This window comes from Mauremys reevesii, unplaced genomic scaffold (assembly GCF_016161935.1).
Source record: "Mauremys reevesii isolate NIE-2019 unplaced genomic scaffold, ASM1616193v1 Contig68, whole genome shotgun sequence".
Taxonomy (NCBI): domain Eukaryota; kingdom Metazoa; phylum Chordata; order Testudines; family Geoemydidae; genus Mauremys; species Mauremys reevesii.
The window spans coordinates 370,277-384,851 of record NW_024100882.1 but is presented as its reverse complement, the minus strand read 5'-3'; positions in this window follow the sequence as shown (position 1 = coordinate 384,851).

Sequence of the window (14,575 nt, the reverse complement as noted above, 5' to 3'; positions counted from 1 at the left end):
TAATTTATTGACTCACTGCCCTTTGCTGCAAAAATGAAGACTTGGGTCTTTCACATGAGTTTATAGCATTATAACTGATCCCACAGTTTCAAAACAAACAAACAAAATGGGTGTTTCCTTTCCTTAATTTTTTTCCATTTTCAAATTTTTTTGAAAAATTAAATATTTAATTGAAAACAATATTTTCCAGATGAGAATTTCATTATCAATGAAATATTTTCTGATAAAAAAAAGTGTTCTACAAGCTCTAAAGGTGAGCATGTGCCTATAGCTAAATTGATTTCTAACGATTTCTGGGAGACTGCTAGGCCTTTGCATCAATCTATCTTACAGTTTTCTACACTGTGGTATCTGAATACCTTCCATGTAAAATCCATAGCAATAGCAAAATCCCTAGTAGATATCATTGAATTTCTGATACTTCTCCCTTTTGGGGGGTAAAAAAGCTGCTCGATGTAGTGTGTGTGTGTATATATATATATAATTTTGTTATTAAATTTTATTCAGGAGATTTTGAGGTTTATTTGTTTCAGATTTTTTGTTCGTGTTTGCTTTTGTTAGCTTCTTTGTCTTGTTTTTGCTTGGTTTTTTTTTACTTGATTTTTTGTGGGGGTAAAAGGTGGTGTTAGTACTGGGAATGGCATTCTTCTCGTGGAAAGGCCTTTTCAAAGAGGAAGATTTTCAGCCTTTCCTGAAAATGGTCGGACTCTGGATGCACCCGATCTCCTCTGGAAGTTCATTCCATAGCTGGATCCACTCAGCTGCAAGTAGTTGTATCCAGTTTTCACATGCTTAATTTTTGCAATGTGATCTACATTGTCCCAAAGGAGCTCAGTTGTCATAGACTCATAGCAGTTCAGAGATCAAAATTTGGTCCTTAATGGATCTGGGGCTTGATCATATGGTTAATCTCCCAATGCCTGATTGGGCAAAAACATTGTCGCGGGTGGTTTTGGGTACATGTCGTCAGTCGCCCCTCCTTCCTTGAAAGCAATGGCTGTCAATCATTTCACACCTTTTTTTCCTGGGTTACCCATGCAGATGCCATACCACAGCAAGCACAGAACCCATTCAGCTCACCGTCATGCACTTTAAAAGCTCGCTGATGCTGTTTGCTGACTAGGTCAGACCTCAGCGCAACCAACATTCCCATTGTTATTGCTGCTTGCTGTGTGCTCCATAATATCTGTTAGAGTAAGGAGGAGACGTTTATGGCGGGGTGGGAAGTTGAGGCAAATCGCCTGGCATCCAATTTTGAGCAGCTAGAGACCAAGGCGATTAGAAGAGCACAGCAAGGCGCTCTGCGCATCAGAGAGGCTTTGAAAACCAGTTTCATGACTGGCCAGGCTATGGTGTGACAGTTGTGTGTTTCTCCTTGATGCAAACCCACCCTTTGTTGATTTTAATTCCCTGTAAGCCAACCACCCTCCCCCTTTCGAAATAAAGTAAGTATTGTTTTGAAACTATGCATTCTTTCTTTATTAATTACAAAAAAATGAGATAATGGACAAGGTAGCCCACGTGAGGTGGGGGAGGAGGGAACGACATGGCCACATTGCTTATTGTAGCCACACTAAAAATCAAACTGTTTGAAGACAGCCTACTGTTGCTTGGGCCATCCTCTGGAGTGGAGTGGCTGGGTGCCCGGAGCCTCCCCACCACATTCTTGGGCATCTGGGTGAGGAGGCTATGGAACATGGGGAGGAGAGTAGGCGATTATACAGTGGATGCAGCGGAGGTCTGTGCTCCTGCTGTCTTTCCTCAGCATCACGTCCTGCCTCCGCTCTTCGTGCTCACTCAATTCTTTCCTGGCTTCTGCCACTGAATGCTTCCATGCATTAAGCTGTGATCATAAGCATGAGCTCATAAAACATGTCATCATGAGTGCGTTTTTTTGCCTTCTAATCTGCGATAACCTCAGGGAAGGAGACAATAGGGGGAATGTAGAAACATTCTACACTCTATGATTCTGGGGGGTCTGCATGGTCACCTGTGCTGCTGAGTGCTGCTGAGTTCACCACGCTGACCAAACAGGAAATTAAATTCAAAAGTTCCCAGAGTTTTTCTTGTGTACCTGGCTAGTGCATCGGAGTAAAAAGTGCTGTCCAAAGCGGTCACATTGGAACACTCTGGGATAGCTCCCGGAGGCTAGTACTGTTGATTTGTATCCACACTACCCCAAATTCAACCCAGCAAGGTTGATTTTAGCACTAATCCCCTCGTTGGGGGAGGAGTATAGAAGTCAATGTTAAGAGCCCTTTAAGTCGATGGAACGGGGTTGGTTGTGTGGACGCATTCATTTTAAAATCGACCTAATGTGGCTAAATTCAACCTAGCCCCATAGTGTAGACCAGGCCTATGACTATTACCGGTAATTTTCAAATTAATTGCAGCAATACAAATATCACATTTTGCATTCACATACAGGTTGCTGATACAGAATTTTCAGTGTGAACAGAATGTTATGTGGTCATGCTGCAAATTTCAAACTGGTTGGTTAGATCCAGATTACCACAGGACCTGCATTATAAGTCAGTGAAACAAAGGAAGGGAAAGCAATGAGATAAAGTGTATTTTTTATGAAATAAAAATGAATATGGAGTTGTTTTAACCTCTCACTTGCAGTTACTTTGTAATGGAATATCATGGGTTGTTAAGCTTGTTTTTCTTTCTCTCTCTATTAATATAAAGGACTGGATTGTGTCACTTTTCTCATTCTGTCCATGTAAAATATGCAAGAAAGAAAATCGACAAGCAGGTCGTTCAGGTAAGGGAGACTGCATGGTACATGATTCTGACTGTGGGTAAATTACCAGAATGTAAATGATGCTGATAACTGCTGTTTGCTGATGCTCCATATTCCCACTAATGCAGAACGTCCCACTGAACTTGTATTCAAAAGCTAGTTTATTTGCCTTCTCCATGACCCGTTCATTGTAAATTTTCTCCAGTCAGACAGAGGACCAAACTGTGATGCAATTACTCCAGGTCTCTCAAGTGACAAGTGCACTTGGGTCTGACTATTTGTGGCCATTTAATCCTACTGTTTCTTATGAATGTCCCACTGTAGATTGGACTTTAACAAGTCCAGTCAAGACATCAAACTGCATCCCATAAACAACATCACTGATGTCTGATTTGTAGTTCCATGGGCTGCACTCCTATAGGCCAATAATATTTTTGCAGTTTTGCGCTAGAAGCTGCCTTTATCCAGGTTCATAGCATGGACCACTTGCTTGAATGTCTGAATTAATCTTTCTACTAAACCCATGATGGCAGGATGGAAAGGAGCTGATGGCATGGCTGGTGTCTTATTTGATACTATGTTTTTAACAAATAGTTGGAATGCTTTGGAATTGAATTGGGTCTAATTGTCATTTATGATGTGTTCAGGAATTTCTGTCCTTGAGAAGGAATCTTAATGCTCCCACCCTTTGGGCTGAACTAGTTGAATTCACACAGAATAATTCAGGCCATTTAGAATAGCTTCCACTACTGTCAAAAAGATGCTTCATAAATGGTCTCGTGTTGTCTATATGGATTTTCTGCTGACAGGGTAGCTGGTCAATCCCAAGGATATTATGCAGCATATTTAGGCCTGAGTTTCATTTGATGAAAATATTGTCATTGTTTTGCTATTTCCTCTATTTGTTCGACAATCTTTGACTACCACACACAACTCCTGTCAAAGTCTTTAATTTCTGCAAATCCCAAATGGCCTTTGTGTAATTCTTTTAGTATGTGTGACTCATCACAATAGCATGCACTTTAGCGCCTACTGGATCATTTTTAGTTTTATGTTATACCATGGGATTTGTCATTGGGAAGGGTTCAGTTTGCACCCTATAGAACATATTGACTGTCTCTGATTCCACATCAGAATCCATACCTACCTCTTCCAATGTCCAGAGTAAAAGTGAGCTGTATTTGCTGTTGCTAACCTTGAACTTAGTATCAGAAGAGTGAGTGCCAAGAGTATCACTCATGTTTGTAACCAAGCCTTAGTCATTGCCAGGATTCCTTTCTTTGGGTTAATAATTGAAATTAGTGGTTGGCACTCTATAACCAGTCAATCATTTCCAATACAGAGATTGGGGAAACTTTTCAACTACCCAGACTAAACTCAGAACATAGTTCCATTCTGCAAAGGTGAGAGATCTATAAGCAAAGACAGTCTTTGAGTACAATCTTTCCTCACTGCTCCCATTGCGCAACTTTAAAGGTAAAGATGTATTGTATTGTGTAAGGACCATTTTAGATGGTATGACCTTCTTGGCCTCACCAATCGGCTTGATGCACTGTGTGGACCAACACCATTTCTGTCCATTGTGCCACAGCTCATTTAGGAGCTATAACACTGTTGCTGTAATAGGCAAGAATCTGCAGTAATAGCTGACCAGCCCCAGAAAGTAGTGTCATTGTGACACATTTTGTGTTTGGGGCACCTTAAAGACAGTTTCAGCTTTATCTTGTGATTTATATAAACCACATTTATGGATGGTATGGCCACAATACATAACTGAGTTGGGGGGGGTGGCATTTCCCCATGTTTGCTCTGAGCCTATACTCAGACAGTGCCTTTAGGAGGTTTCCAAGGTGCTTTTTGCCATTAGTACAAATGACCAGTATATTATCTAAGTAACACTGACTAGCAGGAATGCCATGTAGCACCTGATCTGTGGCTCACTGCCAAACAGCAGGTGTGGACATTAATCTAAACACCAACCTTTTATATTGGAATAAGCCCCTGTGTGTGTATTTCTTGTCACTGTCTTCAATCTTCAATAGGTTTGGGCTTGTTCAGTCTGGAGAAATGCCTCCTACCAGCTAATGAAGCAAGTATATCTCTAGTCTAGGTAAAATATACTGATCCTCAGGCAATATTGCATTGTGAGACTGTTTCCAACAATGAATTCACCTACGGCTAGATTCACAATGGGGATTTAGGGGTTGTAATGCCTGACATTTAGACACCCTGCTGCTCAGTGAAACTTATAGCTCAGTTAGGCACCCAGGATCCTGATGCAATGCCTGGTCAGAGCTGAATGCCTAAAAAAAGGATTCACAGAAGCCAGCAGCAGAGTGGTAGACTGACTCTATACCCGAATGCTTAGGGCTTGTGCCTTCAAAATAAGAGTTAATAACAATTTACTTGTTTTGTTTTTTTTTCTTCAGAAAAGGCTGACCTGGCTTATGCACTTAATTCAAAAGGAGTCTAGATTTTAAGGCCAGAAATGCCCACTGTATCTGTCTGACCTCCTGTAGTCACAGGCCACCAACACCACTCAGCACCTGCACACTAAACCCACCAACCAAAATTAGAGCAATATATTACAGCCCCCAGAAGACCACACTATTATGTGCCACAGGCAAAGAATAGGAGGGACCCAAGTGTGCCAGTGTCAAAAACCCTGCAGTTGCAGGAAATGATTAAGTGAAAAATACCCAGGTAATTCTGGCAAGTGCACCCTGCATCCTACACCCCCACATGTTGCAGAGGAAGGTGAACCCCCCGCATCTCCCAGTCACAGTCAAACTGACCTATGGGAAAATTCATTCCTGACCCCACTCATAGTGATCACTTAGAGTCTGAGCTTGTGAGCAAGAACCAGCCAACCAAGTACCTGAGAGAGAGAATGGTCAGTGCCGCCTCAGAGCCCCACCAATCACACCCAATGTCCCATCTCTAGCCATGGCCATCTCTGATGTTTCAGAGGAAAGACACCAGCCCCATCCCCTCCCCAGAATATGCTGTGGGGAAATCCCTTCCTGACTGCTGCAGGTGGCCAGCTGAAACCCTGAAGCATGAGCTTTTAGGAACATAACATGTACATCGGAAGTGAGCCCCAGAGCAGCTTTCTTAAAACTAATTATGTTATTTGCCCCTCCAACTTCTTTTGGGAGGCTTTTCCAGAACCTCACCCTTCTGATGGTTAGAAACCTTCTTATAATTTCCATCCTGAATATTTTAAGGGCCAGTTTATATCCATTTGTTCTTGTGCCAACATTGTCCTTTAGCTTAAGTAGGTCTTCACCGACCCTGGTGTTCACTTCCTTAATGTATTTATAGAACAGCAATAAGATCCCCTCTCAGACTTCTTTTTGCTAGGGAAAACAAGACAAGCTTTTTCAGTCTCCTTTCATACGATAAGTCCTTCATTCCTTGATCATCCCAGTAGCCCTTCTCTTTGCTTGTTCCAATTTAAATTAATCTTTCTTGAACCTGGGTGACCAAAACTCTACACAGTATTCCAGATGATGTCTTATCAATGCCTTGTACAACAGCATGAATACTTCTCTATCTGTACTGGAAATGCCTCACCTGATGCATCCTATAATTGCATTAGCCTTTTTTTTACCACTACATCATGTTGGTGGCTCATAGTCATCATATATTTGACCCACATACCCAAATCTCTCTCATCCTCTGTCACTTTCAGCTAATGAGCCTGTAGCTTATAGCAGAAATTCTTATTATTAGACCCTAAGTACATGGTCTTTCAGTTTGCATTATTGAATTTTATCCCTTTTCTGTCACTCCAGTCCTCAAAATCATTTAGTTCTTCCTGTATAATATTCCAAATCCTCCTCTTTATTGATGATGCTGTGATGGGTCGGACCGCCCTTCCAGGGTGCCACCTGATATACTGGGGTTCCACTAAGCCCACCCATTCCACCTGCTTGGGCTCCCCCACCCTGTCCTGCTACACACACACACGTAGGGCCACACCCAGCTGCAAAAGGACGCATACACTGACATCAGCTCTGTGTGGGAAGACTCAGCTCAGGGATTGCCCAGCACTCAACTGCACAGCCCCTCTGGAGTGTAAACCCAAAATTATGAAGTTAACTCCCTCCCTCAGTGTGGAAGAAGATATGCACAACTTATTACATAATTATTACATAGTCAATATCCCTAACTTCAGATGCAGAAATCATACATACATACAAATTAGATAATTGTATTCAGTAGATAATAACCTCCAATGATACCTCACATGACCCATCTTGCATAAAACATATCTAAGTTATGCTATATTCATATTATAAGCATATCTTTATGAAGAATATGGGGCATAACATCACAGATGGCTCCCAACCTTGTATCATCCGCAGATTTCAATATCAAGTGAGATTGGTCCCAAGACCAATCCTTCAGGAACACCACTGAAGTACAATAGTTCGCCTTTCAGCACAACCCATTGCCTTCTCCCTTTTAGTCAGTTTCAGATCCACTTACAATTTTTGTACTAACCCCCATATTTTCTAATTTTATGAATAATTTCCCGTGTGTTACCATGTCAAATACTTTACTGAAGTCCAAGTATAGAGCTACTTCCCTTCTTTTATTTAAATTATCAGTTATTTTCTCAAAGAAGGAAATCAGGTTAGTCTGGCCTGATCTACATTTGATAATCCCATATTGCATTACATCCACTTTTCCATTTACCTCCATGAATTTAATTATTATTTCCTTCACAATTTATTTTAAAGCTTGCATACTAATGATGTAAGTCTGGTAGGTCTGTAATTGCCTGGGTCTCTTTTTTCCTCCTTTCTTAAATATAAGTATTATATTAGCTATTCTCAAGTCATATGATACTACCCCCAAATAGATTTTTTAAAAACTGGCAATCTCATTTGCCAGTTCTTTCAGTATTCTGGGATGGAAAATATCTGATCTCCCTGATTTGAGAACATTAAGCTTTTAAAACTTTTCTTCAACATCAGATGTAGTATTTTTCATTTGTATGCATGCATTTCAATCATCCATCCTGCCTACACGCCCACGTTCCATGTTAACTTCCTTAATGAAAACTGAGGCAAAGTATTATTTTAGGTTTTGGGCCATGTCTAGGTTATCTTTAATCTCCCCATCCACACTGCATATCAACCCAAACTCACCCTTCCTTATTCTCTTTATTTGTACAACTAAAAAACCTCTTATGATTTATTTTAAGTTCCTTAGCAAGAGCTAATTCATCTTGACTTTTTAGCAAGTCTCACTTTATTCCTACATTTTCTAACCTCTAAGATGTAGCTTTCTTTGCTGATCCATTCCTTTTTTCTAGTCTCTATAGGCTCTCTGCTTACTCTGGATAAACTTTTTGAAGTGGTTAGTAGGGCTGTCTATTAATCAGAGTTAACTCATGCAATTAACTCAAAAAAATTAATTGTGATTAAACACAGTTTTAATCACACTGTTAAATAAAAGAATACCAATTGAAATTTATTAAATATTTTTCTACATTTTCACATATATTTTATTCTGTGTTGTAATTGAAATCAAAGTGTATATTATTTTATTACAAATATTTGTACTGTAAAAATGATAAACAAAAGATATAGTATTTTCAGTTCATCTCATACAAATACTGTAGTGCAATCTCTTTGTTGTGAAAGTGCAACTTACAAATGTAGATTTCTTTTGTTACATAACTGCCCTCAAAAACAAAACAATGTAAAACTTCAGAGCCTACAAGTCCACTCAGTCCTACTTCTTGTTCAGCCAGTCACTAAGACAAACAAGTTTGTTTACATTTACAGGAAATAATGATGACCTCTTCTTATTTACAATGTCACCAGAAAGTGAGAACAGGTATTTTTGCATGGCACTTTTGTCGCCGGCATTGCAAAGTATTTATGTGCCAGATATGCTAAACATTCGTGTGCCCCTTCATGTTTCGAAGGACATGCTTCCATGCTGATGCTCATTAAAAAAAATGGGTTAATTAAATTAGTGACTGAACCCGTTGTGGGGAGAATTGTATGTTCCCTGCTCTGTTTTATCTGCATTCTGCCATATATTTTCTGTTATACCAGTCTTGGATGATGAGCCAACATATGTTGTTCATTTTAAGAACACTTTCACTGCAGATTTCACTAAATGCAAAGTAGGTACCAATGTGAGATTTCTAAAGATAGCTAGATCACTCATTTAACTAATTCTCTTAATTTCCCAAGCTCTGTTCTTTTGAAATTGCCTGGTTTTGATTATCCTTCCATTTAATTTAAACTGAATCAATTTGTGATTGCTCGAGCCAAGGTTATTTTCTAGGGCCAGTTCTTTTATGATGTATTCACTACTTACCATCACTAGGTCTAAAATTGCATCACCTTTTGTTGATTCAGTGACAATTTGATGAAGAAATCTGTCATCTATCACACAGGAATAACTGGACCCTATCAATATTAGTAGCATTTATTCTCCAGTCTGTATCCAGGAAGTTAAAAACTCCCATTATGACATAATTCCCCAAAAAGCATTTCTCTTTCTAATAATATTAATGAGATCTCTATCCATATCCGAGACTGACCTGGAGGTCTATAACAGACCCCTAACACTGTCCCAATAGAACATTTTTCACAATCCTCTTCCAAAGTGAATTTAACCCAAATAGATCACATTTTGTCCATATTGCCACTTATTTCTTTACCATTTTCCACTTCATTGATGTTCAGTGCTATCCCACCACCTCTATTTTTATTCCTATCTTTCCTAGACAGCACATATCCTTCAATACCTGTACTTCAGCCATGAGCCATATTCCACCATGTTTCTGTAACCCCTATAATAACCAGTTTGATGTCCTACACAAGTCATTCTAATTCCTCCATTTGATTGCCCAGATTTCTTGAATTCATGTACAAGCTTTTCTGTTTCCCTCAGACCTCTCCCACTCTTCTTGCGGCTTAGGTACAGTCCTGTCCCTAAAGTGTAACCCCTACTTTGATACTACTCCAATCACTATTTGTACACATCTGTGAATCCCAAGTGGAGACAGGTGCCTGAGTTCCTTTGAGGAGCAGCACTTAGGCCATGCTCCTCTCCTCTGCATTTCCTGCTGGTGAGCTCATAGGGCTTGTCAAAGTTAGACTCAGGACTCACAGTTTGTCAGACCACTCTGTTTTATTAGCACAGCGCTCTGCTAATAACACCCAGATAATGTGAGTGGCCATGCAAGACCCAAACAGTCTTATTTATACAGATAAAAGAGTGGGAATTAAACAAAGGGACAAAGAGAGCAAAACAGTAAAATTCACCTGGGGCACAGCATGCATATCCTACTTCCTTACTAACTCTTATCGATCTAAGGCTAATGCTTCACCAATTGCCCTTAAATGGTGCAATTGTTCTATGTTAATGTCTGTATTCCTGACACCTGGATTGCAGCATTCCAGCAATTTTGCTTAAAGGTACAGACAGCTTTTCTTTAATCCTTTCTATTTTTACAGTATAATTCATTCTACTTTCACAGGCTCCTTGATCAGTTTGCTGGCTTCCTTCTGCCTCAAGGACGTCTCCCTTGCTGACCTTTGCAAAGCGGAAGCCTGGGCCACTCTGCAACCTTTTCAGAGCATTATTGTTTAGATTCAGCTTCTAGAGTGGAATCTTGTTTTGAACCCTGTAACCTACCCAACCTGTTTCATGAGTAGGGGCAGTCTAGCTGTCCCTCATTCAAAGAAGTGATGTTTGTTCTTAGGATTTCCTTTACTTTGATTGGCCTCCATCATTTCTTCCCTGTGATACAGTTCTGTGAAGCTCTCAGGCTGCAGAGTTATATGTGCTTTCTACCTTTTTTCCTCCACAGAACAATCAGAATTATAGGTAATTTTTTCCAAGTGAACCATTGCATTTTTGCCACATGTTCACACCAGCTCTGTTTTAAACCATTTAAGTTGCAACTATCTCTGGTTATCTGTTGCACAGGTCCCAAAACACCTTCAATATGCAATCTGAGAGACTATGAAAGTCCAATTTTGCACTGTGTGTCCAAGGAGAACGATATGAACTATTTCACTCTGAACCATTGTAGTACCATCCACACTGCAACTTAAATGCTTATGATTAAAACAGTATTTAGCTTTCCTTAAAGCAAAGCAAATCCAGGTGGTATTTAGTGCACAGAAACCATTTGGAGCATGTAGTTTGGATGTGATGTGTATTATGACCATATAGTTATTAACATGGAAAAAATTTCCAGTGTATACAAGGCCAAAGAGTCCTGCTCATCCATGTTAATGATATTGTGTTAATTCCAGAGTCTGTTTGATAGAAGCCAAATTGAATGATAGGAAACAGAGAAAATCAATTAACCACTGGAATAATTTACCAAGGGTCATGGTGGATTCTCCATCTCTGGTTATTTTTCAATCAAGAGTGGATATTTTTCAATCAAGAGTGGTCTGTTCTAGTTCAAAAGGATTTATTTTGGGTCTGTTCTGTGGCCTATTATCATAGAATCATAGAAGATTAGGGTTGGAAGAGACCTCAGGAGATCATCTGGTCGAATCCTTTGCTCAAAGCAGAACCAACATCAATTAAAACATCCCAGCCAAGGCTTTGTCAAGCCCGGCCTTAAAAACCTCAAAGGATGGAGATTCCACCATCTCCCTAGATAACCCATTCCAGTGCTTCACCACCATCCTAGTGAAATAGTGTTTCCTAATATCCAACCTAGACCGCTGAAATGACTATATAACCTATATTATACAGGAGGTCAGACTAGATGATCACAATGGTCCCTTCTGGCCCTGGAATCTAGGAATCTAGGAATTGCATAAGATTCAGCCATGGAGATGGTGATGTCATGTGGTTCCCTCTTCTTGTCTGGTCTGCTCAAAACATATTTCAGGTTCAAGAAAAAATAAGGCTCAATGGTAAATGCCAAGACTAAGTCAAGACTGTCTAGGGGCCCAAGGGGCATGTGAAGTTTGAGTAAGACAACATGCATATAGGTCTTCATTACTTCACCTACATTTCTCTAAATTTGTGCATTGTTTGGGGAAATACATGATAGTTTGTTTTGGAAAAAGCTGCTTCAGCATCACTGCGAAGGTATATTGACCACAGGCTCCCGTAGGAGATCTCTGGTAGTATCTAGGCCCAGTTGGGTTCTAAGGAACATGTTTGACAATGTGGAGAGGGGTGGAGGTGTGATCCAGAGATCCAATTGGAGAATGGCTGGGTTTCAGAATCCCATCACTGAGTGAACTGGAGGTACGGGTATACAGATTTATGTCTGCTTTCTGCCTTTTTTTTCTTCGCACGTGATTAAAAAGGAAAAAAAAATAGAATGACAGGAAAGCAGTTTTTCCTTTGAAACAATTGCAGGTTTGCCCTGTGTTCACACCAGTACTGTTTTAAACTTTTTCAGTTGCAATTCCTTCTGGTTCCCTCTCATACAGTTCCCCAAACACCCTCAACCAGCAATGGATTCTGAGAGATTAAGAAAGGGGCTGCCTGCCTGGGGACCATGGCACATGCTAATAGATCCTGATGTTGGCTCAGGGCCTTCATTTGTTGGTATATTCAAAAAAATGTGCATCCCTTATGCTGAAATATTTATTTGTCCTTTTTCAGTACCATTGACACCAGTGCATAATGGTAAGTTTACTCATTGCTGGAATTTACATGCAGGGCTCTAGTGTAGATGTAACCTGAGTGTGAATATTTACTTCAGGAGATTTGTATGCTCTGCACATTAGCACTTTCGTTCCACCTTTGGCTACAAGTATCGGGTCACAAGAGGAATTATTTCAGTAGTGAGAATGGTGCAGGCAATTTTGAGGAAGTTCAGTACCCCAAAAATATATTCAATCCATACATCGTTGCACACGTGTCAGTCTCAGGACATGAAGAATCTGGAGGGCATCTGAGTCGAGGAGGTGAACATGGTCAGCAATGCAGATTGCATATTGTTGAGAGAGATAGACAGTAGGATTTCAGGAGATGAGAGGTAGAACTTTTGGCCTAAGGTGCTAAATGACTTTCTCTCTCCTGCCCAGCACCATTCTGTTAGACACTGTGCCCCTTGGTTCTTCCCATGGAGAAGTGTGGTTCTCTACCCCCAGTTCATGTTTGCCCCATTCTAAAAGCACAAATCAAAGCCTCCATTCTAATTACTTTGAAAAAGTGCATATATTGAAATGGTCTTTGATTTTGTTTTGTTCTGTTTTCAAGAGGAACTCCAGAGGAGAAATGGTGAGTTTTCACTTATTTTTGAATATTTATTATTTTAGTTGTATTATTTTTAATTATTAGGGAAGCACTTCTCATGGTTCCATAGCAAGGACTGAGTTGAATTTTGCACCTAAAGCAGGGATTCGGCCACTTTATTATTGATCAGTTTGATTTAATCTACAAACACTACTGTGAACTGCAGAAATTATGGATATTCCATAAAAACATCGCTACAGGATGATTTAAGGTTTTTGATGTCTTAACTATGCATTTTCATCCTTTAAGATGTTTGGATTTCTCTTAAATTAAACCTAAACTATTTCTTAAATTTGCAGTGCTTGTTTTGACATTCCTGTAATGTGTTAAACTATGGTTATATCTACTTTTCTTCTTAACTCCAATTCAGCACAGTTTTTTGAGGGAGAGGCAGGGGAAATACTGCTTGCACTCAAGCAAAATAATACTCTTGAAATGATATCTTACCGGTTTGCCCTATCTGCTCCATAATGTGTTTATTTTCCATTGAATTGTAAGCAAAATGTAAAGTGAAATGCCTGGCGTCTAGATTATTTCATAGGAAGAGGATGAAATAGCAATGAATATTTCTGATAAACACTGAGTAATTTTGTTATTATATAAGGCCAGATTGCTATACTGATTTTTTTTATGTATAATCTGATTATATTCAATAGTGATGTAGACAATTGATAAGGTAAACATGAAGTAAAAGTGAATATCTCTGGTTGAGGATAATAAGTGTGAATATTTAAAACATATCAGTAACAAAAGCAATCCTAGCAACAGTATGGGACAGTTACAACATGGAAATGGTAAAATCATCATGATACTGGCCCAGAATGAGTGTTCAACATATATTGGTCTTCTCTGTTTGCAAAGAAGTTGCATGACATATTCACATGACACAATGGCAATACATTCCTTTCTATTCCAACAGTAACTAAGAAGAATGTTAAACACCTTCCGATCTTGTTAAACATTTTTTAAATCAACAGGTCTGGATAACATCCACTCAAGTATTTTAAAAGAGAAGGCCAAGGAACTCTGGGCCATTGATGTTAATTTTTAAATAAACCTTCAAATTCTGGGGAAGTTCCAGAGGACTGGGGGAAAAAAGCCAGTATCTTGCCAATATATTAAAAGGATGAACAGATAATCATGTTAATTCCAGGGAAAATAATGGAAAAGATGATATGGGATTCAATTAACAAAGAATTAAGAAATTTAAATAAATACCAATAAACATGATTTCTTGAGTACTGGGTTTTACCAAATTAAAAAGATATTGGGTTTTGATGATATTACAAATTAGATTGATAAAGGTAACTGTGTTGATGTAGTATATTTAGACACCTGCAAGGCTGATGACTTATGTTAATCTGATTTTTTTTAAAGAGTAGCACTTCTCAAAGTTAATGTATCACATATTGAATTGATTAAAACCTGGCTAATTGACAGATCCCAAAACATATTTGTCAATGAGGAATGATCATAAACTGGATTACTTCTAGAACAGTCTCCAAGGGATTGATTCCCAGCCTAACACTGGTCAATTTTTTTTCCAATTATCTGGAAGAAAATTCAAAATCATTG